Source organism: Micromys minutus (assembly GCF_963924665.1).
Source record: "Micromys minutus genome assembly, contig: SCAFFOLD_202, whole genome shotgun sequence".
Classification (NCBI taxonomy): domain Eukaryota; kingdom Metazoa; phylum Chordata; class Mammalia; order Rodentia; family Muridae; genus Micromys; species Micromys minutus.
The window spans coordinates 1-25792 of NW_027667733.1; the positions used below are offsets into that span (position 1 = coordinate 1).

The 25792-nt window shown below is 39.0% G+C and overlaps 3 pseudogenes across 3 annotated transcripts; 1 reads left to right on the top strand and 2 right to left on the bottom strand.

The window, feature by feature from the left end:
* Positions 1–4041: 4041 nt before the first annotated feature.
* On the bottom strand, positions 4042–13734 carry LOC308416145 (PRAME family member 12-like; annotated as a pseudogene). Its single transcript has 3 exons — positions 13162–13734; positions 12228–12369; positions 4042–4393 (listed from the first exon to the last, which is right to left on the bottom strand). The product of its transcript is annotated as a PRAME family member 12-like (transcript).
* Positions 10739–11115, bottom strand: LOC308416139 (small ribosomal subunit protein eS24-like; annotated as a pseudogene). Its single transcript has one exon. The product of its transcript is annotated as a small ribosomal subunit protein eS24-like (transcript).
* Positions 13735–20842: 7108 nt separating the features above from the next.
* On the top strand, positions 20843–25079 carry LOC308416146 (argininosuccinate lyase-like; annotated as a pseudogene). Its single transcript has 2 exons — positions 20843–20857; positions 23900–25079. The product of its transcript is annotated as an argininosuccinate lyase-like (transcript).
* Positions 25080–25792: the final 713 nt, after the last annotated feature.

The window sequence follows — 25792 nt, forward strand, 5'->3', positions numbered from 1 at the left end:
ATCCATCCTCAACAACAAGAAAACATCTGCGGGAATCATTATCCCTGATGTCAAGCTATATTACAAGGCAGTTGTGCTAAAAACTGCATGGTACTGGTACAGAGATAGACATGTGGATCTATGGAATAGAATAGAAGATCCAGAAATGAGCCCTCACATATATAGTCACTTGATTTTTGAGAAAGAAGCTGTAAACATTCAATGGAAAAAGGACAGCCTCTTCAATAAATGGTGTTGGTCAAACTGGCACTCAGCATGCAGAAGAATAAAAATAGACCCTTTCTTATCCTCTTGTACAAAGCTCAAGTGCAAGTGGATCAAAGATCTCCACATTAAACCAGGTACACTGAAATTGTTAGAAGAGAAAGTAGGGAAAACCTCAGAACACATAGGCACAGGAGAAAACTTCTTGAACAGAACACCAATGGCTCGCGCTCTAAGGTCAAATATCAACAAATGGGACTTAATGAGATTGCAAAGTTTCTGTAAGGCTACGGACACTGTCAAGAAAACAAAACAGCAGCCAACAGATTGGAAAAAGATCTTTACCAACCCCACATCAGATAGAGGCCTAATATCCAAGGTATACAAAGAACTCAAGAAGGTAGATACCAGAGAATCAAACAGCCCTATTAAAATGATGTACAAAACTAAACAAAAAGTTCTCAATTGAGGAATATTGAATGGCTGAGAAGCATCTAAGGAAGTGCTTGACATCATTAGCCATCAGGAAAATGCGAACCAAAACAACCCTGAGATTCCACCTCACACCAACCAGAATGGCTAAGATCAAAAATTCAGATGACAGCAGATGCTGGCAAGAATGTGGAGAAAGAAGAACACTTCTCCACTGCTGGTGGGGCTGTAAACTGTTACAATCACTCTGGAAATCAGTCTGGCAATCATTAGAAAATTGGACATAATACTACCCGAAGACCCAGTTATTCCACTTCTAGGCATATACCCCAGTGACTGCATATTATGTCTGTTCTTTTGTGACTGGGTTACTTCACTCAGGATGATAGTCTCTAGTTCCATTTCTTTGCCTAGGAATTTCATAAAGTCATTGTTTCTAATAGCTGGGTAAGACTCTATTGTGTAAATGTACCAAACTTTCTGTATCTATTCCTCTGTTGAAGGACATCTGGGTTCTTTCTAGCTTTTGGCTATTATAAATAAGGCTTCTATGAATGTGGTGGAGCTTGTGTCCTTGTTATATGTTGGGGATTCTTTTTGGTATGCCCAGATGTGGTATAGCTTGGTCCTCAGGTAGTAATGTGCCCAATTTTCCGAAGAACCACCAGACTGATTTTCAGGGTGGTTGCATCAGTTTGTAATCCCACCAACAATGAAGGAATGTTTCTCTTTTTCCACATCCTAACCAGCATCTGCTGTCACCCAAGTTTTTGACCTTAGCTGTTCTGACTGGTATGAAGTGGAATCTCATATTTTTTTTGATTTGTATTTCCCTGATGACTTAGGATGTTGAACATTTTTTAGATGCTTCTCAGACATTTGATATTCCTCAGTTGATAATTCTTTGTTTAGCTCTGTACCCCATTATTAATAGAATTATTTGATTCTCTAGAGTCTAACTTCTTGAGTTCTTTGTATATATTGGATACTAGCCCTCTATCAGATATAGGATTGATAAAAATCTTTTTCCAATCAGTTGGTTACTGTTTTGTACTTTTGACAGTGTTCTTTGCTTTACAGAAGCTTTGCAATTTTATGAGATCCCAATTGTTGATTCTTGATCTTAGAGGATAAGCCATTGGTGTTCTGTACAAGAAATTTTCCCTGTGTTTATGTGTTATAAACTCTTCCCCAGTTTCTCTTCTATTAGGTTAAGTGTACCTGCAAATTTATTTGGAATAAAAAAAAATCCAGGATAGCAAAAATGATTCTCAACAATAAAAAAACTTCTGGGGAATCACCATCCTTGACCTCAAGCTGTATTACAGATTAATTGTGATTAAAAACTGCCTGGTATTGGTACAGAGACAGGCAGGTAGAACAATAGAATAGAAGCAAAGACCCAGAAATGAACCCACATACCTCTGATCACTTGATCTTTGACAAAGGATCTAAAACCACCAAGTGGAAAAAATATAGCATTTTTAAAAAATGGTGCTGGTCCAACTTGTGGTCAACATGAAGAAGAATGCAAACTGATCCTTTCTTATTGCCCTGTACTAAGCTCAAGTTTCATATAGATCAAGGACCTCCACATAAAAACAGATACTCTTAAACTAACAGAAAAGAACATGGGAATGAGACTTGAATAGGTGGACACTGGGGAAAGTTTCCTGAACAGTATACAAATGGTTTCTGCTCTAAGATCTCACACTAGTCTGAATAGCTAAGATCAAAACTCGGGTGACAGCAGATGCTGGCTACAATGAGAAGAAGGAGGAACACTCCTCCAAGCACTCTGGAAATCAGTCTGGTGGTTCCTGAGAAAGGTGGACATAGTACTACCTGAGGATCCAGCTATACCACTCCTGGGCATATACCCAAAAGAAGCCCCAACATATAACAAGAACACATACTCCATTATATTCAAAGCAGACTTATTTATAATAGCCAGGAGCTGAAAAGAACCCAGATGTTCTTCAACAGATGAATGGATACAGAAAATGTGGTAAATTTACACAATAGAGTAATACATTTACACAGCTATTAAAAACAATGACTTCATGAAATTCTTGGGCAAATGGTTGGAACTATCATCCTGAGTGAGGTAACCCAATCACAAAAGTTCAACCATGGTACACACTCATTGATAAGTGAATATTAGCTCAAAAGCTCAGATTACCCAAGAAACTCCACCTATTCTCTATATTGTGTTGTGTAGGAGAATAATATTGGAGCCACACAAAACTCAGTAAAGCACACAACTACTAAACATCTCCATTTTAATTTCTTAGTTCATTTGTGGAATACTTTGTGAAATGAAGAATTTTTTTTCAAGACTTTCTCAATTAGATGTATACAGATAGGTATTGTGCATATTTTTTATGTAAAACCTCAGATCCACAGAGGCCTTAAAAAATAGTGGGCCTACCATCTGAAGCATAATTTACAGATGAGAGTCGCCTGATGATCATAGTTCTGAAACCAAACTTAGGTCCTCTTTTTAAAGCAACTTATGCTTTTAAAACATGAGTCATCTACCTTTATCTATGGGTTCTTAAGGTTTTGTTGGTTTGAAGATCATGAAATGAGTTTAGTGTAAGCAAACCTCCAGCAGGTTCACAGGTTCAAGCAACAAGCACTGCGAAGTTGACAGGCCAACAGGGAGACACTCTGTGATTAGGAGAAAGAAAAAAAAAAAAAAAGAAATATGAGAGACATAGAAGTTGTTTTTATTACTTATTCTGTACCACACGCCAACAAGATGTCCATATTTATACCACCTTAGATGATAACTTTATTCACCTAGCCTAGATTTTGTATCCTGGCATGCCTGGCATCAATGTCTACTACTTGATTCTCTGCAGAGGGCATTTATAGCAAAATCCTTTAATTTAGATACTTTGTTTTCCAGTGAGACAACAGTAATTATATCTAAACAAACAACCCATGTTGTATTCATTCATTAAATCTCTTAGGGAAGAACAAAAAATTTACAAGTTCATGAGAAAACATCTAGTTAAACTGTCCTGGCAGAACTCACTTAAAACTGCAAAGTTGTCTTTCTGGCTCCACTAAATCTCTGTTTCCACAGTCAATCTGAATGTTTCCCATGTCAAGCTCAGCCTCTAAGATCTCAGTAAATGTACATTCCTTTGTTTCCAACCATCTGAGTTGTGTCTGAAGTCTCTGAGCACTCTGGATAAGAGATATATCACAAGTCTGTCATTTATTCACATCAACACTTCTTGTATCCATGCTTACTGCCAGCAACAACAAAGTCTTGCCCCCTGGCCAAAAAGACAGTGCTCATATCTGTAGTGAAAGAGATGCTCTTGAGTTACCTTTTGCCCTGAGGGCATCCATAAACTACAGGCAAAGTTGGGAAAATCTTTCTCTAGATACATGAGCCACTTCATCATAGCACTCCAGAGTGGCAGGGTATTGTTCCACATCAATCTTGCTCGAGTTGATTGTGTGCTAGAAAAGGTTCTTCAAGATGGGAATGGAGAAGTCTTTGTTGTAGAAGTTGACCTTGTTAAGCTGAGAGCATTTTTTTGAGGGCAGGTAGGAGGGCATTGATCTGGGAGTCTTTCATCCTAAATCCCTGAAAATCCAGAGTCTCAAAGGTATCTGCCACTTTCTCTAGGAGACCTCTCAGAGGCATAATATACAAAGCCACAAAGACCACACCTTTCATCTCCAGATGTTTTAGCTGAAACAGGCTCTGAGAATAGGAGAACAAATCCAATTCTGCCTGTTAAATTTAGTAGTGAGTGATGGAGAGAGTCTTCATCAGGCACCTAGAGATAGAGGAGACAAGAGGTTAGTTCTGGAAAATGGTGATGAGGATCATAGGGTGGAGTTTACACAGTCCTAGAAGGGACCAGGCACCTAAATGAGCAAAGATATTATTTAAAAATGCTCCCTCTTGGAATCAGATTACACAATTTGAACCCAAGTTGATCTGCTGGCCTTAGTCTCAAGCAGAAAACCAGTTTAGACCATAAGACCAGGAAACACATGGAAGAAATTCCATGCTAAGAGAATCCTGACACAATTTGTTGGCTCACTTAAAGATGCATTCCATCCTAGTCTTTGCACACTCACACTTGCTGTTCTTTACGGGACCACACTCTTCTCATGTCCCAAGCACTCAGCCCTACTGTGCTCAAAACTCTTCACTTATGGTACAGTAGTTGGGGATAGAAAGCTAATCTTAAAGAGTTCAGCACAGAGCTCAGGTTCTCACTTTGCTGGTGAGTCCCACTACTACTAACTACATGTTGATGTTCCTGTTCCCTTTCAAATCCACTCTTGGCCATGATGCTAAGAAGTATTACAACCCTTCCTAACCAGATCTGACCTATTCCTCATGTTCCTTCAGTCCTCTTCTTCAAGAGAGTAAATCTGAGACTTTGAATCACTACTTACAACTTCTATATTCTAACAAGTCCCATTGACTGAATGGAACACATTCTGAACCACTAAACCTTAAAACAGAAAAGAAACACTTGCTCTGCTAGGTGTCCCAATCCCTCCATTCTTGACTACCTGAAAACCCAATTCATGTGGTCAGCAAGAAACTGGCTGCTACTCTTGACACACTTGTCTTCTCTGTCTCCTGTCCTTTTGTCAATCTTGAAGACTTTCTTGTAGAGGAGTACCAGAAGGAGTTTGCGAAGATTTCTCATCTCACAGGGAGAAAAATAGGCCAGCTTAAAGACATTTCACTCAGAGTTCAGTTCCAATTCCTCGATGTTCTCTAGATGAAAGATATCCAAGAACTCTCTGAAAATGTCCAGGGGCATAGCTCAGATCTTCATCTTCACACACCAAAAATGTAATGAGCCCTTTCTCTCCTGAGCCCACATCAAGAAGCATGCTTGTGCTTTATCAAGGCAGTGTCCAAGGCAGAGCTCAGCTACCACCTTTGGCTGCCTTCTAAGCGTGTATCCGAAACGGACCTTCACCACTTGCTTCTCATCCAAGATCTCTGAAGGACAGCTTATGTCCTCTCCACCAGCTCATATGCTCCAGAAGGCATGGTACACATTCCTCAGGTCCAGCACCTGAAGTTTTCCCCTGCTGAGGATGAAGCAAGTGAAGTGTCAGCAGAGCCATTGAGGTCACCCTTTCTCTAAGGGGAAGCAAAATATTTGCTTTGGCCATGAGTTTCCATTGCAGCAATAAAAAAGATAATTAAGTTGGTCCATAATATCTTCTCAAGTCCATAGAACATAGCAGTTAATGGATTGTGATCTTTTTGTCTCAGAAAATAAATGCTATTTTGAAGAATGATCTTTATTGGTTGGGAGTATAGGTCTTAAGATCCTTAAGGCCAGTGGTTCTGAAGCAATCCTGTGACTGCGATCAACCTCTTGGCCAGTAGAGGGCAGAACTGACACACAGAAAAAAAAAATGGTGCTTGTGATGCTTGGGTTCTCTCCATGACATCCCCCCATGTCTTGCAAGCATGATTAGTTTGTATTTTAAAATATAACTAGATGTAAATTTATTAGAAATGAAGCTAACAAAGCTGGACTTGTACTAATCTTTCTGGCAATAGGAAATTGCTACAATGTCCTCATGTGTCTTCAGTGTTGTTCTGCTCACCAGGGCCTCAGAGTGATTTTATTCCACTTGCTTTTGTCCTTTTGTTTTCTGCCTTTTCTAGCAGCATAGCTTGGTCAGTAAGGAAACCATTGATGAGAAATGCCAGGCTCTCTTCCTCACACTTGCTCAATGGTCTTGGGACCAAGTTCACAGAAACAGGAACTTCTTTTTTATGGTGAAGCTTATGGTGACTCTTGAGTATAGGATGAAGAGGTAACACAAGCTACCTAATTCTTAGGGTCATGAGATAAAAAGGCTATGTATGGTACTCCTTTACTTATAATCTGAAATAAGGGTGCTTGGAGAAAGCTTTTTACACAGTCTATTGTGGGGCGCCGCCTGCACATTCTCCATTACAAGATGGCGCCGACATCCGGCTGGAGTTAGCAGTAAACAAGCCATGTGCGCACGTGCTGGGTAACTTTCCACTCCTTGAGCTCTGCCTCTCCCGTGGCGTCATAGGGCCTGATGAGTTTCAACCAATCAGGGGGCTCCGCGTCCAAGGCAAGGACTGATCCCTTTATAAGGGGACGGGCTAGATAGTTTCTCCCTCTCGTTGGTCTCGTTCGTCTAGTGGATCTCGTTCGTCTTGTTCGTCCTGTTTGTCTTCTTGGTCTTCTTGGTCTTCTTCGTCTTCTTCATCACGTGTAACAAGTGCTGGTTCTCGAGGTTATTAAAGTTTACCGCAGAAGGATTCTATTTCGTGTGCCGCGTCGTTCTTGCAGGCGAGACGGTTGCGCGGGACAGTCTCTCAAATGTGGACTCCTGTAAAAATCAAAATTAAATAAAGTATGTTCTTACTTCAAGAAGAAAGAACCGAGACACGGTCATTATAAGTTTAGAACAGAACAAAACTGCAATAGTGTAAATAGTTCAATATATGTAAGGGACATGGGTCACTTCTTATGCATACTCTCTGGTTGGTGGTTCAATCTCAGTGAGTCCTTGTGTGGCTAGGTTGATTCTGTGGGTTTTCTTGTGGTGTGCTTGACTTCTTTGGCTCCTTCAATCCTTCCTCCCATCTTCCACAAGATTTCCTGAACTCTGTCTAATATTTAGCTGTGAGTCTCCACATCTGTTTCCAGCTGTGTAAAAGCTCTCAAAACAGCTTAAGCTAAGCTCCTGCTTATAGAATATTATTAATGGTTTAGGGATCTTGAACTCATTGTAAAAGTAAGTACTTCCTGAACAGAACATCTATAGCTCTGGTGCTAAGATTAACAATTAATAAATGGGACCTCAAGAAACTGAAAATCTTCAGTAAGGCTAAAAACAGCACCAGTAGGTAAAAGCAGCATCTTAAAGAATAGAAAACTATCTTCACCAACTGTACATTTAACAAAGAGCTGATATCCAAACAACATAAATACCTCAAGAAACTAGACACCAACCAACCAAATACTCCACTTAAACACTGTGTGCAGAGGACAAAGAGAATTTTCAAAAGAGAAAACTCTAATGTCCAAGAAACACATAAAAATATTCAAAATTCCTACTCATATGCAAATTGAAAAGACACTAATATTACCTCCTATACTTATGGCTAAGATCAAAATCTTAAGTAACAGCATATGCTAGTGAGGATAAGGAGCAACGGAGAGCATCCTGCATTTCTGGTGAGTGTGCAAACTTTTCAAACAAAATTGGAAATCTATCTGGGTGTTTCTCACAAAATTTCTACATCAAGATACAATTATACTACTAATGGGTATACACTCAAAAGATGCTCTCCCATAGCACAAGGACACATGCTCAACTACATTCATAGCACCTTTATTCATAAACCAGAAACTGTTCCACTACTTTAGAATGGACAAGGAAAATCTTGTACATTTATGCCATGAAATACTAAGCATCTATTAAAAATAAAAAATATTGTATAATTTTCTGGCAAATGGGTGGAACTAGAAAATATGGTATGTACATACTTATAAGTGGTTATTACTCATAGAGTACAGGATATTCATTCTACAATCCAAATATACAAAGAAGCTAAGTAACAATAGGGCCAGAAGTAATATGTTTGAATCTGACCACGAGGGGAAAATAAAATGTACATCATTTTAGGGAACTGTATGGAAGAGGGTATGGGGACAGGAACAGTTTTGGGGATCAGGTATGGTGGGAGTGTTGGTAAGGTGAGAGGCCTGGGAGAGGAAAGAATAATCCATGTGGGGCATCTCAGGGACAGTCCAGAGACCTGGGATGGCACTGGCTCCTGGGATAACATAGAGTGTCCTTGGCTGAGACTCAAGAAGATGGGGATAAAAAGACTGAAGTGGCCACATCTTGTACCCAGGCAGGATCTGCAGTGGAGGAAAGGCCATGCCAGCCCAACCATTCAGACTTCCATCCAAAATGTTCCCTGTCTACAAGATATGCTGGGATAAAGATGGAGCAGAGATCGGAGGAATAGCCAACCAGTGACTGAAAGACTTAAGACCTACCCCATAGAAGAGAAGCAACAAACTCTGACACTGTTGATGATACTGAGTTATGCTTAAGGACACGAACCTAGCATAACTGTTATGTGAGAGACCTCATCCAACACATGATGGCAACAGATGGATACCCATACCAAAACACTAGGCAGAGTTCAGGAAGTGTTGTGGAATAGTCAGAGAAAGAATAGAAGGAGCCAGATGGAATCAAGTATACCAGGAGGAGACCTACAGAACCAAGTCACCTGGAACCCTTGGAGTTCACAAAGACTGAACCACCAACCACAGAACGTGCATGGTCTAGACCTAGGTAGGCCTCCTATATATATGCAGCAGAAGTGAAACTTGGTCTTACTGTGGGTCTTCTAAAAATAAGTTGTCTCTTATTAACTTTATTTTATTCCTTTGGACTCTTTTGCCCTATCTGGGCTGTCTTGTCTGGCCTCAGTGGAAGAAGATCCCATTTAGTCCTGATGCAACGTGGTGTGACAGGGTGGTTTGGTAACTTGTGGCAGTGGGGAAATGGATGCTTCTCCTTCTCTGGGGAGAATGGGAGCAGAAAATGAGGGAGAAGTATCTAAGGGGAGGACTGCAAGGAAAGGAAAGGCAGAATGTGATCAGGTGGTAAAGTGAATAAATAAATGAATTAATGAAAATAAAAAGAAATGATAGATAGGGAGACAGATATGTTTACAATCTAAACTTTGTCCACTGCACACTGAATAGAAACAAGTGCTTTTTGAAACATGTTAGCAACATTTCTTTTCATGGACCAATTATAATTATAAAAAAATCATTAGATATAATATTTTTCTGTAAGACAAAGATGTGAGGATTGTTGCGAAGCTTGGTGGCTACAGTTAGTATGTACTTATAACATAATTAGCATGTGTAAATTATACATCCAATGTAGTTTTCATCAGATATTTTCCTACAGACATAAATAGGTAAAGGTATATTTATTTTAGTTTTTTATCTCCCTTTCTCTGCTCATTTTCTCCTACTCCTCACATATTAATATACACCAAAATTTTATATTATAAATCCATTCAGGTTTTTTATTATTTTAATATTTTTACTTATTTTTCACAGCTTTTATTCCATTCCTGAGCAGGGATTAGATGAAGTCCAGAGAGAACAGAAGGAAAGTACAGAAGGATTTTAGGTCCATGTCGAGAGGAAGTTTCTTAAATTTTTATATTCAATATCCCAAGTAAATAGAATGATATTAAATTTCTGCTCTTAAGTCTCAACTGTAGTGTGCTGAAATAACTGTTGCATATTATCATATCCTGTTTAATGGTGTTCACAGATAGGTAAGCACTTTATGAAGTATATTCAGGCCTTACTTGGAATGTCAGGATATTTGAATTGCTTTGGTAGATCTAGATAGTGACTATCTAAAAGAAAGAAAGAAAGGAAGAAAGAAAGAAAGAAAGAAAGAAAGAAAGAAAGAAGCAAGCAAACCATCAACACATACATATACACAAAACATTTGAAATGTAATGAATTAAAGTCATGCCACACTGGTAAGTTTTTATGCAAAAAAGACATCCAATTCCTTGTGATTCTGTATCCACAAGTGCTTATTGCATTGTCAAATATGAACCTGGAGGGATGATGGCTTGGTGATCAAGAGTCCTGGCTGCTCTCTTAGACAACCTGAGTTCAGTTTTAAGCAAGCACCTGGCAGCTCACAGCCATCTATCTATACAGGGTTCTGACATTTTTATTCACTCATGCAAGCATACATGAAAATTTAACAGAAATATACATTAAATGCATACAGAAATAAATGTTGTACATTGACAAACTCCTAATTTTCTCTCACTTGCCCATGGTGCAGGAGCTCGAACTCTGCAACTCAGAGCAAACTAGGCTGCTGCTCACCAACTGAGCTCAATAGATACATCTGAAATTCCACATGCTTTCTTCACAGAGCCACACAAAGTGCTGCTGATCAATATCCCCATTTTATTAATTTATTTTTAAGAATATTTTTAGATGATTTGTCCTCTCAGAATCCTGCATATCACACCAAAACATCAAGTCACCGCAGCTCTAATCCTTTGGGTTTTTTTTTTTCCAGCATTAACATTGGCCTTTGCAAAGGTCCCCCTGACCTGCTTCATTCTGTTCTTGCATTCTTTTCCCTGTTTATAGGAAGCCTATTTTTCCCATGTCTTGCAAGTCTGTGTTTATGCTCATTCTTCTTTGCATGATCTAAAGAATTATAGATCATGCCAAAGTCTTGCCACCACTGAAGTGGTGTGGTTTTGTACATTTTAGCCAGCTTTTCCTGAATTTCTGTCTTCCGTATTGTTGCCTTTTCAGAATGAAGGACATCAATGACCATCTGTTTCCTCTGAAGCAGATGGTTCATCATGAACTTTCTGGTCCGGATGGTTACCATGTTATTCATAATGGCTATGGTGCAGGAGTTGTAGAGGAGAAAAAGCAACATCCCCATTTTAATTAATTGGGTCATATTTTATTCCTTTGTGAAATTGAGTCAGTTTTATTTAAAATTTTCTTCAGCTAGCTGGATATCTTCATGTGTGTTGTGTGGATTTGTTCATGTGTAAGCCAGGATACATGCAGTCCAAAAAAAAAAAAAAAAAGGCCTGTGGCTCTGAAATCAAACTTTGGTGCTCTGCAAAAGTAGTATGTTCTCTTAACCTGTGAGCAATGTCTCCCAGTCTATGGGTTGTTTGATTTAAGAATATGAAAGCATTGGGCTGGAGAGATGGCTCACTGGTTAAGAGCACTGACTGCTCTTCCAGAGCTCCTGAGTTCAATTCCCAGCAACCCATGGTGGCTCACAACCATCTGCAATGAGATCTGATGCACTCTTCTGGTGTGTCTTAAGCCAGAAACATTGTACTCACATATATTAAATAACTAATCTATAAAAAATGAAAGCATGTTTATTGTAGGAGACTCTCAGGTGAGTCCACTGGTCCCAGGGGACAATGTCAGGGAACTGGACATACAGAGAGAAAGACAGGTTGTGTGGAAAGACAGAAAGAAGGAGTCTAGGAGAGGTTTGTTTTGTTTGTTTGTTTTTGTCTTCCACTGTACTTTAGGTCAGCCTAGATGTCCATAAGTGTCCCACATTACACAATAATTTTAACAGCCTTCCCAAGATTGTAAATGACATTTCTTGCATCACTATCTTCATTCTGATTTCTCTAGACAGCATTTGTTGCAGTCCTTAAACTGAGATATGTTATTCAATTCAGACAATAACAATGATATTTATACAAAGAACCCATGTTTTATGTATTTAATAAATTCAGTGATAATTCAATAAATACGGAAACTATTAAAAGATAAATTATTTTATTGATAATTTGCTATATAGACAGAGGGTTTAATGACTAGACTGAGGGTAATTTTTTCTCTTTTTTTTTCTTTTTCTTTAAAAAAAAACCTGAAGATTTAAAATACAATTTTTGTAAAGTAAATGCTCTATGTAGTAGAGGCACCTAAATATTACTGTACATCTTTATATGCATTATGCATATTTCATACAGTTTGGGAGTCCATAGGACATATGGCATAAAGACTGGGTATAGAGGTGCCTGTTAGTAATCGCATGGAGGCATGACCAAAAGATCTCTGTGAAATTACGCAGTAAGTGATGGAAAGGGTCTCCAAAGGCATCATTAGGCACCTAGAGATAGAACAAGAGGTTAGTTCTGATTGATGTTATTGTAGAGGTTTGGCTTGGATGTTCACATTGGTAGGACAAATCAGGTGCCACAATGTCAGTATGACTAATTGATCAAGGACATCATCAGTGATGCTTCCTGTTGAAAACTGCTCAGTCATACTGACCCCACAGTTCATCTAACTGGCCTCACTCTCAAGCTGAAAAAGAGTTCAGCTCATAAGTCCAGAACACACACAAAACAACTTCCATTTCAAGAAAGTCCTGACAGGACTGTGATATTTGCTGTTGGCTTACTGAATCTGCATTGTATATTTTTCTCTGCTGTCAAGATGATCTCATTTACAGCCCAAGCTGTAACTTCCATCCCATGCATTCAGTGCAACTTGAGCTCAAAGCATTTCATCCATAGGAACTGGGAGAATAAAGAAGGCTGTTCTCACAGATATGAGCAGTTAGTCACCCAACTCCTCAATGCACACCCCCTTCCATTTCCTTTTTTATTCGGTTGGGTATGCATTATTCCAGGAAGAATTGCAATCTATTCTTATAGATCTGACACATTCTTTACCCAAAATCACTGCTCAAACTTAAGGGTGTTCATTTGAGACACTGATTTTCCTTGTAAAAAATACCATGTATAACTCAGCATATATGGAAACAAGACATAAATTCCAGAATCTTTTGAATTTCTAAATGTTTGGTCTTAATAAATGGTGTAATACTCCACAAATCCTTAAGATAAAACAGACAGATTTGCTATGGTAGCTGACCCACCTCTCCATTCTGGCTTACCCTAGGACTTGATTCATCTGATCTCTGAGAAAATGGACACAGAACATGTAGAGATGCTGGAGACAGTTGTATTGGGAGAACTGAGAAACAAACTTGTTGACACACTTGGTTTCTCTGACTCCTGTTCTATTGGTAATAGCAAAGCTGATCTTATGGAGGAAGCCAGGAAGACTTTGCAAAGTTTTCTCATCTGTCTGAAGTAGGGAGCAAAATGTGCTACTTGTAGCCGTGTCCACTTTGTATTCAGTTCTAATTCTGTAATGTGCTCTGGACAAAAAACATTCAAGATCTCTCTTATAACTTGGACTGGCAGAGCCCAGACCTTCATTTTTGTACAGCAGAAATGGAGGGAGCCCTTTCTCTGCTGGGAACTCTTCAAGAAGCATGCATGTGCATTTTCGAGGCAGGACATGATGCACAGGTCAACTATGACCTTTAGACACTGCCTCAGTGCATATCTGGAAGGATCTTCCCTACTTGCTTTTCATCCAAGGTCTCTGCTGAACCAGTCCATATGCTCCAGAAAGTATGGTGCACATTTGTAAGTTTGAAAATCTGAAGTTTTGTCCTCATGTGGATAAAACATGAATTTCATCAGAAACTGAATCGGTTTTTACTAAATATATCTAAACTCAGCTCTTCCCCATCCTAAGGTGTATATTTTTTAAGCACCTAATATTCAGTGTGGATTCATGCATGCTGCAGAAGCTTTACCAGGCTTCTGTACACTTGATTACTTTTCTTAAACTAAGATAAACTTTATTTCTTTTTAATCACATTATTAGTGGTTGTGGCAATGCCAGGAATAGGCTTGTTCTACTGTGAGACTACATATTTTTTATTACACATTCAACTCTAATCTATATTCAACTGTCCCCAGTACAAGTAAATGGCAGATTTCAAGAATTCATGCATGATGATGCTATCAAAAGCATCTGATCCAATTAAAACCAAGCCAACCTCCCTGAAATTCTCTGCTGTGTACTCTACATGCTCCCTTCTATAGTCCTTAGTTGTTGCATACCTGGAGTGAAAATCTCTTGTTAGTCACATCTCTACTTAATCTAACACAGTCTGCAAAGTTTACAGGTTAGTTGTCTTCATCAGTGCTCCCATAGGCAGACAGGAAAATGATCAGGAGGCCACCATTGCCTTCACAAGTTTTTGTATCTGCCAGTGCGGGCCTTCTTCAACAGCGCTGGGAAGAGCCCAGTGGGCAGTTTCTGCAGAGAGGACGTGAGCAAAACCTCATCTCTCAACAGAGTCTGAATTGTCAGCTTCTGCAGGGCAGGTGGGTTCTGAACACTCATCTGTTGGAAGCCGTTTGTACCTCACCAATAGATGGCGCCAGCTTCCCACCAATGATTCAGCTAACAGAGCCGATGTCCAGCCTGATAGACATTGTGCACATGTACCACACATGTCACAACCCACTCTTGGGGCATGCTAATGAGATACTGGAGGGTGTACCAATCAGGTAGCAACCCGAGTCTCCTGGGCATTTATAAGCAGTGCATTTTTCTTCCACGTGGTTCCCTGATCAAGAGAACTGTACAATAAAGGTTGTTCGCAGAATAATCCTGTTGTCACACGTTGTTCTTGTCGGCGGGACGTGGAGCACGCGACACTCATCCTCTAAAGTCTCCAGTCAGAAGGCTCCTGGGGAACAAGTCAGTAAAAATTATGCTTTCAAGTCAAAGTTTATAAAACTTCCTCACCATCATATCATCCACTAAGCTTCTGACTTACTGCTCTGGCAATGGTAGAAACATAAATTTACTTCTTCATCCTAAACTGATGATTGAAAAACACATTCCCTCAATGGTATCATGGAAACCTTTCTTTCACACAAATGATTATATAATTTTCTGGTCAAAATATTTTATGTGTGACCCTTCTGTTAAAAGAAAAATAAAGAATAAAAAAAGACACAAAAATGGGAGCCATTTCCCAGGACCCAATAAGGATGACACTAGCTAATATATGAAATAAAGAGGTGATAGAGCTTGAAGAGACCACGGCCACTGCATGCATGCTTCCCAGTTTAAAGAAGGAGCCACTCACCCATCTCTAAATTTTAACCTAAAATTATTCCTGTCTGAAGAAAAATAGACACAAAAATTGTAATAGTGAAGTAGAAGCTATCCAGAGACCACCTACCTTGGGTTCCATCCAATCAGCAGACATCAAACCTCAACACTATTGTTGATGCCAAGATGGTCTTACATATAGGAGTCTTGTATGGCTATCCTCTGAAAGGCTCTGCCAAAATCTGTCTTAGACAATTACAGACACTCACAGGTAATTATTGTACTAAGGCTGGAGACCCCAATAGAAGAGATAGTGAAGGACAGAAAGAGCTGAAGGAGATTGCAACCCCATAGGAAGAAAAACAATATCAACAAACTAGATCCCTCAGAGCTCCAAGCAATTAAACCACTAACCAAATAGTATACATAAGTGGGTCTATAGCTCTTGATATATGTGTAGCTGAGCATTGCCTTATCTGGCATCAGTGGAAAGGGCGGTGCTTGGTCTTGTGGAGGCTTGTTGACCCAGTGAAAGAGGATGCTAGAGGGGTAAGGAAGGAGAAGGTGGGTGACTGGGAGAGTACCCCTTTAAAAGCAAAGGGGAGAAAAGATGAGTGGGTAGCTTGCCCAGGGAAGTTCTAGAATGAGGAAAATATTTGCAATTTAAATGGATAAGACATCAATAAAAAAGGAAAAAACAAACAAACAAACAAAAAACAAATAAAAACCAACCAAACAAGCAAACAATAAAGCAAAGAAAAAACCTTGTATTGTTGATCAATATTAAATTCCTACTAGCTAAGATGACAACAGTGGGTTGATACAATTTTCAGTTTCCTGGTACCAAAAGCAGACCATATCCAAAAAAACAAAGCTACTGAAAAATATGCAAAGCAAAGCCTAAGGTAAGACATTTGAGTAACTCACAAGTATAATTCTAACTATTGAGAATTAAAGAAGATCAAAGATACATGGTCAACAGGTTTACAGTGTAAGCCAGAATCTCAGAAATATGAATGCAAGCAAGCATTTGGGTGAATGGAAATATGACACAACATTCTAGTAATCTTAACACTGTAGAGGGACTGAGTCAGGAGGATCTTGATTTCCAGCCTACCCAGAGCCACATAGCCATTTCTAGGAGAGTTTGGACAACAGAGTAAGACCTCCTTTTCAAAAATCAACCATAATAATAAAAATAGCAGTATAACAATGATTTTTGATATGAAGCTAAATTTTCATTTGGAATTATATCCAAGGTATTCAATGTGTTCTTCTAAAGAGAGAAAAATTACAATTTCAGTCCTATTGTAGAGTCTAAAGTTCTCTACATCAAACTACATGACCCAAGGAAAACCAATTACTTACCAGTTATGATTCCTGGAAATAGGTCTCCGAGTCCAACCAAATTAGGCAGCTATCAAGGCTTCAGGTCTGAATATGATATCTGGCTCCAGTTAAGGTTTTATATACCACTCTGCTCACCCCTCCCTATTGCAACCACAACCTCCAACCTCAAACTAGAATTGGATTAGATGGTTATACTCTAGCCTTTTAAATCTTTATGTAACATCCATCCCCTTCACTGATTGAATCAGAGCTTTCTGTGAAATTACCTCCACCTCACAGCACCCATCAAACATTTTGCTTGTTAATTAACAACATATCACTGATCTTGTGGATTTTTTCTTCCTTTGGTTAATTATTACATAGCTTTGAGTTTGGTACAGGACTGGGTCTTTCACTGAGGCCAGGGTTGTTTTAGAACTCTGTGTTCTAGCAATCCTTTTGCCTCTGCATCCTTCCTCCTTCTTCTAGGATTAAGGTTGTGAATCAATATAACGTATGGCTGTGTAACTCCATAATATTAGCAAATCTCAGAACATATTCAAAATAACAAGGTATGTTGTTAGCTTGGACCTTCTCTGAGACAGTGTATGGGGAGAGAAAGAAAGAAATCTGAGAGACAGAAAGGTTGATTTAATGTCTTTCTATGAACCCTACATTAATCCAGATGTCTAGATATCTGGGATTCTCAGAGATTGTGACCTCAGACACTGCTCAGATGGTTGGAAACAAAAGGATGTACAGTGACTGGGATTATGGAACCTGAGCTTGACATGGGGAGCTGTCAGATAAACTGTGGGACAAGGCGCCTTGTGGAGACAGAAACACAACTTGAAAGTTTTGAGTGGCTTCTGAATGAATAGTTTAAATAGGGATTTTTCATCTTAGTGTAATCTTTTTGTTCATTGTAATATTTAGTGAATAAATACATCATTGATACTTTCTTTCGATGTCATTACTGTTGCCTGAGTGGAATAAAGTAATGAAATTAAGGAATCTGTAATAAATGTCCTCTAGAGAGAGTCAAAATATACACATTTGTGCCTGTATGTCATGATTGAAAGTTATTAGCTAAGGTGGTTCACATATTGACATCTAAGTTGGCCTGTGGTACAGAAGAATCATTGAAACAACCTCTATGTCACTCATGGTCCCTATTTCGTTCTCCCCCTGCCCACACACTGTCTTCATTTCTGCCTCTCAGTCTTGCAGGCCTTTTGCTTGGAACCTGTGAACCTGCTGGAAGTTTGCTCACAATAAACTTCTTTCATGCTCATTAGAAAACAAACAAACAATTTAAACAAACTAAAGCCCAGCGACCCACAGATAAACTGAGATGCCTCATGTTTTAAGAGCACATGTTGCTTTAAAAGAAGACCGAAGTTTGTTTCAGAACTAATATCATCAATGGCTCTCAGCTGAAATTCAGGTTTCAGTTTCTAGGCCCATTTCTTCAGGCCTCTGTGGATCTCAGGTTTTAAATGAACAATATGCATAATACCTATGCATATAACCATTTTGAAAATGTCTTGGAAAAAATCAATTTCACAAAGAGTTCAATAAAAAAATCTAATTAATTAAAATGGTGATGTGCAATAGCATGGTATTTGCCTAACTTTTGTGTGGCTCCAATGTTATTTCCCTACACAACAAAAAGAGTATGTGGTGTTTCAGGTGTGTGCATTGATCTCAATTGGTGAGCAATATCCTAGTTCACTCTGGGTTCCAGTTTGAGGCCTGCACCATAAAGGGTACTATCAATTTGTATTAGAAAGCTGTATGTTTGTCTGCCTGTTTGCCTGTCTATCTAATATTCTGTGAGGTGACACTCATATTGATACCCAGACAAAAATGACTCAAGAAACAAATAAGAATTTCAGAGCAATTTTCCATATCAATATTGATACAAAATACTACATAAAGTACTGGGAGTCCAAATCCAAGGACACATCGAAACCATGATTTATCATAATATAGTAGACTTTATCCCATGGATGCAGGAAAGGTTCAACATAGTAAAATAAACACAACAAGGCTGCTAGTGAATGACTGGTTAGAAGGCAGCTAAGATGAAAGTCTTAAAGCCTACACGCACAATGGCACACCTACTCCAACAAGGCCACACCTACTCCAACAGGTCAATACCTTCTAATAGTGCCACCCCTTGGGCAAAGCATATACAAACCATCACAAAGTCATAGTACTAGATTATTTACCTGATCTTGATTTAATTTTGTAAGTGTTATCTGACTAGCAGATCTTCCATTTTATTTCAATTTTTAAAATTTTTTGAAATAGAGGCTTTTGAAGTAAGACCTAGTGATTTTTTCAATTTCTTCTGTGACTGTTGTTATGTCTCCCTTTGAATATCTTATTTTGTTAATTAGGGAACTATCCCTATGCCTTTTAGTTTGGCTAAGTGTTTGTCTATCTTGTTGAATTTCTGAAAGAATCACTTCTTCTCTTTTTCTCTACTTGATTGAGTTCAGCTCTGAGTCTGATTATTTCCTGCTCTCTAATCTTAGTAGTTGTGTTTGATTTTTTTAATAAAACTTTCAGGTTACTTTAAATTACTCGTATGAGAATTCTCCATTTATTTTTTAAGAAGGCATGAATCCACCTGCATTGCGGTCATAAATGTTGAATATTGAGACGTCATTTTGGGAGAATTTTCCTTCAGGAGTATGAAGTGTTTGTTCCTCCTCATCTCTTATGATTAATGTTGGCTAAAATTTTTATGAGATATTACAGTGGCTATTCCAGCTTTTTTCTTGGATTATTTCTGCAAAAAAATCTTCTTCCAAGTATTTATACTGAGGTAATGGCTATCTTTGATGCTGGATTGTAATTTTTATACGCAACAGAAAAATAAAATTTATTTATCTATTCACTCTGTTAATATATTGGTTGTTTAAGTAGAAAATTGTGTTCATTGATGTTAAGAGGCATTAATAGCCAGTGCATGTTATTTCCTGTTATTTTGATGGTGGTGGTGGTTGTGTGTGTGTGTGTGTGTGTGTGTGTGTGTGTGTGTGTGTGTGTGTCTTGGATTTGCTAGTGTAGAATTATTTTTTAGGTGTCATTTTCCTTCTTGTTTAGGAATTTTTCTTTTAGTATCCTCTTTAGAGCTGGACTAGTAGAAAGATATTGTTTCAATTTGGTTTTGTCATGGAATATCTTGTCTTCTCTGTCCATAATGATTAGTCTGGGCTAGTATCTGTGATTGCTTAGAGACTTTAAGACATCTCTCAAGGCCACTCTAGCTTTTATAAACTCTTCTAAGAAGTCTCCTGTAATTCTAATTGGTCTGCATTTTTATGTTACTTAGCTTTCATACCTTGCATCTTTTACTGTTCTTTCTTTGTTTTGTACATTTAGTGTTTTATTATTATGTAGCAGGAGAATGGTTTCATAATGCAATTCTATTTAAAGTTCTGTAAACTTATTGAATGTTTATAGGTATGTTTTTCATTAGGAGAAATAATTTTCTTCTATAAATTTGTTGAAGATATTTTCTAGGCCTCAGATTTGGGAATTTTCTCCTATCCATATTGTTTTTAAGATTAGATTTTTTATGGAGTCCCAAATTTCCTAGATTTGCTGTTGTTGTTGTGAGAAACTTTGTAAATTTATCATTCTTGTTGACCAAACATTTTCTTACATCTTCTATATCTGAGATTCCCTTTCACTCTTGTATTATGTTGGTGATGTTTGTGTATGTCACTGATCTCTTCCAGAAGATATCAATTTCCAGGATTGCCTTCTTATTTTATGTATTCTGTCGATTTCAATTTACAGTTTTTTCATTTTCTTGATCTTTTTAATCATATTTTTCTGTATTTCTTTATGTTTGTTTGTTTCCTCTTTAAGGACCTCTCTCAGTTTGAATTTTAAGGGACTCAACCTATTTGGCTGTATTTTTCTGTATTTTTTTAAGGGATTTCTTTTTTTAGTAAAGTTTTTTTTTATGTTCATAAGATCAGAGGTCATTTTTTGCCCTTCAGGTGTATTAATTTATCCAGTTCTTGCTGAAGCCTAGCAGGATTCTGATGGTGCCATATTGCTTTGGCTATTGTTGACTGTGTTCTTATTCTGGCCTGTACCCATCTAGTTGTCCCTAGTGTTAGCAGATCTGGAAGTCCCTGAGGGCAGCTGGCCTCTGGGATTTGTAGGTAGAGCTGTTTGGTCTCGTTGGGAGCAAGTTTTCAGAGAACCAGGTAGAACAGGTAGTCCCTGGTGGCTTCAGTCCTGATATGCAGGCTGAAGTGTGGAGTAGAAGATATACCACATAAGAACAGGTCAAGATGGATGGCTACTGGGTATGCTAAGGGGACTCTGCAGGCAGGGGCTTGGGGCTTGAAAATATCACCTGGCTGTCCCAGACCTCCAAGGATTAAGGAAGAGCTGTGGCACAAGAAATAGGTTACAGAGAGGTCAGGGTAGAACTTCATGACAATGAGTTTGCTTGGTGAAGCCAGCCGACAGGGAATTGGGGTAAAGTTCTGTAATATTTTTATATACAGCTACTGGCAAAAACATCTACATCCAACTTTGTTAACAATGATCATTTCCAACTCTTTCTAAAAGTGGTTGACATTACTAACAATCTGCATTTCTAAGTCCTTTCTGAGGGGGTAGGTAAATCATTAATCTTCCCCAAAGCCATGCTTTAAAAGATTATTCACTATTATTTCAAGGGACAATGATACTGCCCAGTGAAGTGGTTGGAAGCTTCCTTATAGATTTAATAGAACTGATGATTAGGAGGGGCATGATTCCAAGAAGCAGAGCAAAACTCCACAGCAGCATAAAGTCCTGAGGACACATACCCCTCAGGGCTCTGCCTTTCCAAGACACACCCATAGTAGACTTGCTAGAAGTGACATTCCATGAGTTTTAAAGTCTTTGTTGTTCCACTTATTCAGCTCTAACATTCATTGTTGTTCTTATTTTATTTTCTTGTCATAAATTTGACCTTGGTTATTTATAAGGATTGGCTGAGGGCAGGTGGGAGGCCACTGATCTGAGTCTGTTCTCTCACACCCCAGAAAGTCCAGTTTCTTAAGAGTGTCTGCTACATTCTCTGAATGCTTGAAGATGCCTCATTTGTAAAGGGAATTGGACACAATTGATGTCCTGCTGTCTTAGTTCACTGAGGCTCTGACTCGAAGAGAATTAATATAGGCATGTTTTACAAATATAGATAGAAGTGATAGAGACACTTTACAGAAAGTTATGACAGTATTTCTCCAGAGCATGGGCAGAAATTCTCTATGTGTATCTTGAATGAAGTTATGTAAAACAGAGATCCTGAGGGAGAAGATTATGGAGCTGTTCCCTCTCCCTGTGGTGTGCTATAACATGGAATATGTCCATAACAGAGATTTATATAAAATTGTTCTGAGTTCATGGATACACTGATGCATGTGAGGCAGCCTCAAAGAATTGTCTTTGCTAAAAGATCCTGTAAAATATGCAAGAGATGCTGTGTATAACAAGTAGACCATATTTGCTTCTCTTTGCAGAAAATTGGAATGTAGCCTTTGCCTTTAGTTATTTGTTATATCCTTGTGTGTCTGTTTAGGGCCTCGTGTAAAGAATTTTTCAGTGGTTTATGTGTACAGAATTGTTACATTGAAGTGATCAATGGAGACACACCCTCCTATGAAAAGGGTTTAGGGATTACAAACTATTCAAATCCAAGAAGCTCAGTGCTGGAGGCACCTTGTAAGCATCACACATCGCCAAAGGAAAGGAGCACAGAACAAGAGAAATTGACCTGAAGCCTCAGGATTCACTCTGCTTTACATTTTCAATTTAAAATTCCTAGGTAACTTATTACTCTTGAAAAATGTTGTGTAATTTTCTTTCCATCATTTAGTTTTAAGAGTGGGCATCATACTAGTGCAAGTGCTAGAAGCATAGGACGCTGGAAGTGTCAGGTCCTTAGAGTAGAGTTAAACAGTTGGGAGCTGTCTGGCCTGGGGCAAGAAACAAAACTTTTCTTCTCTGAAGGAGGAGCAGGTGTTCCAAAGTGCTGATTCCCTACGACCTATTGGTCCAAAATTTTTATTTCTCTTATTGATTGTGCCTCCACTTCCTAAGTGCTGAGATAACAAATATAGACTACTGCATCCATCCTGCCTGCCACATGACTATGGGTCACATTCTTCTGAGCTTTTAAATGCTCGGTGATTAATGTTATATGAAGGTCCTCAACACAAAACAAAAGTTTTTAAGCCTTCTAAATCACTTATGGATAAAATAGTTGTATATTAACACTTTGATCATAATGTACATTTATTTTTTTCTCTTTAACTGTCCTCAAATAATCAATCATACCCTGTTTTATGGACATAATATAGTGACAAAAAAGATTTATCCTGTACTTTCTTTACAGTTTATTAAAATGGAGAGTGAATGGGTGGGTGGTTATTTTTGGTTTGGTTTTGTTTTTAGATTATTGTTATTGGCTTAGAAACTGTAAATTGTGGGGGTTTTTTGCTTGTTTTGTTATTTGTTTCTCTATCATTGTTACTGTATTATAAGGCCTCACTCTAGAAAAAAGTAGAATAATGAACAGAAGTGATTTTCCAGAAGCAGAATTTGAGATTATTTGATATTCAGTTATTTTCAAAATAATGTTTAGGGCAAAGATTTGCAGTAAGTACAAAACATCTTCTACCACACTTGTTTTACATTTTACCTACAGTAGTCCTCAGAAACCTTCTCTTAGGAAGGATAACATGTTTGTACTCATTCAATGAGCTTCTCCTGTTTTTCTGAGCAATTCATCTGTAGAAAGATGACACTTTTTTCTACACGTCTCTGATCTCAAGTTGTACTACATAGTCGTTGTATAATAAAAACTGCATGGTATTTGAAGGAAACCACATATGATGATCAGTTGAATACAACTGACCCAGAAATAAGCTCACACAACTATCACCTTTGGACACTAGATTTTTAACAAGGATGTTAAAATAAACATTGGAAAAAAGAAAGCATTATCAACAAATAATGCCTCTCTAATGTAATGTTGACATGTAGAAGAAAGCAAGTTGTTCTGTATTTATCGTGCTCTTATTTTACAAGTCCACTCACAAGTCAAAAACCTCACCATAGAAATGGATGCATAATATCTAGTAAAAGAGAAAGTGGGGGATTAGCCTTGAACACATTGACACAGGAATAATTTCCTGAACAAAGCTGTAGCTCATGGAATAATTTCAAAAATTAATAATGGCACTTGATGGAACCACAAAGCTTTTGTGAAGTAGATGAGTACATAAGCAGGCCAAAATGACAGCTTAAAGAATGGGAGATCCAGATATCCTGGGGCATAAGCTGTAGAATGCCAGGTGGCTGAAGAGTGGGCCCAAGGCACCTTCAAATTACACCCTAACGACAAAGACATCCACACAGTCAATGAGCAGCGCCTGAAGGAACTCATTGGTGAAACTGTATGGAACCTACACACAGGCCGAAGTCGCAACGACCAGGTGGTCACTGACCTCAGGCTGTGGATGAGGCAGACCTGCTCAAAACTCCGTCTTCCTCAGGGTGCTCATTGAAACCATGGTAGACTGGGCAGAGGCGGAACATCCTCTTCCCTGGGTACACACACTTGCAGAGAGCTCAGCCCATCCTCTGGAGCCACAGGATCCTGAGCGATGCTGTCGCGCTGACACGAGATTCAGAGAGACTGCTGGAGGTGCAGAAGCGGACCAATGTCTTGCCGCTGGGGAGTGGGACAATTGCAGGCAACCCTCTGGGTGTGGACCGGGAGCTACTCCGTGCAGAACTGGACTTTGGGGCCATCACGCTCAACAGCATGGATGCCACCAGCGAGAGAGACTTCGTGGCTGAGTTCCTGTTTTGGGCTTCTCTGTGTATGACCCACCTCAGCAGGATGGCAGAGGATCTGATTCTCTACGGTACCAAGGAATTCAACTTTGTGCAGCTCTCAGAGGCCTACAGCACCAGAAGTAGCTTGATGCCCCAGAAGAAAAACCCAGACAGCCTGGAGCTGATCCGAAGCAAGGGGGCCGAGTATTTGGACGGTGTGCAAGACTCCTGATGACCCTCAAGGAACTTCCAAGCACCTACAACAAGGACTTACAGGAAGACAAGAAAGCTGTGTTTGAAGTGTCTGACACCATGACAGCTGTCCTCCAAGTGGCCACTGGAGTCATCTCTACATTGCAGATTCATCGTGAGAACAGGGCACAGGCACTCAGCCATGACATGCTGGCCACTGATCTTGCCTACTACCTGGTCCACAAAGGGATGCCGTTCCACGAGGCTCATGAGACCTCAGAGAAAGCCATGTTCAAGGCAGAGACTAAACGGGTGGCTCTCAACCAGCTGTCCGTGCAGGAGCTGCAGACCATCAGTCCCCTGTTCTCAAGTGATGTGAATCTTGTGTGGAACTACAGCCATAGTGTGGAAAAGTACAGCGCCTTGGGCGGCACAGCACAGTACAGTATCGAGTGGCAGATCAGCCAGGTGCGGGCCCTGCTGCAGGCCCAGGAGTCCTAGATTCCACCCAACCAAAGCTGCTCACCAATAAAGTGGAGCCCTGAAGAGACCACCACCAAAAAAAAGGGGGAGATCCAAACAAGCCAGTGATGATATCCATCTGATGAGTTTAAGACGTAGCCTTTTTCTTTCAGTTTGTTTATATGGTGCATTATACCACTATATTTTACTTATGTTGGACCATCCATGCAACTTATGCTCTTGAAATATGAATGAACAGTTTTGTTTATTTGTCTGAAGAGCAGGAAAGAAGTTTATTGTGACCAAACTGCCAGGAAGTTCACAGGTTCCAGGCAACAGGCTTGTTGACGGGCAGATAGGGAAAAAAGGTTTTGGGGATTAAGGAAAAATGAGTGTAAGAAACATTGAGGTTGTTTTGAGGACTTCTGTACCATACTCCAAACTAGATGTCTATATCTGAACTACCTTAGCTGATAACTTTATTGACCTATCCAGGATTTTGGATTGTGACAGGCCTGACATCAGAGTGTTCATTTTGGGTCTCTCCAGAGGGCCTTTTTGACAAAATCTTTAAATTTAGACACTTTATTCATCTCAGATAACAGTAAGGACATCGACAAAAAGATCTATGCTATATTTATTACTAAATGTTTCAAGAACAAAGTTTACAAGACCAGGACAAAGCATTTACATAATCTGTCCTGGCAGAATCTACTCAAGTTTATCAAGTTTTCTAACTCCACCAGCCCCCT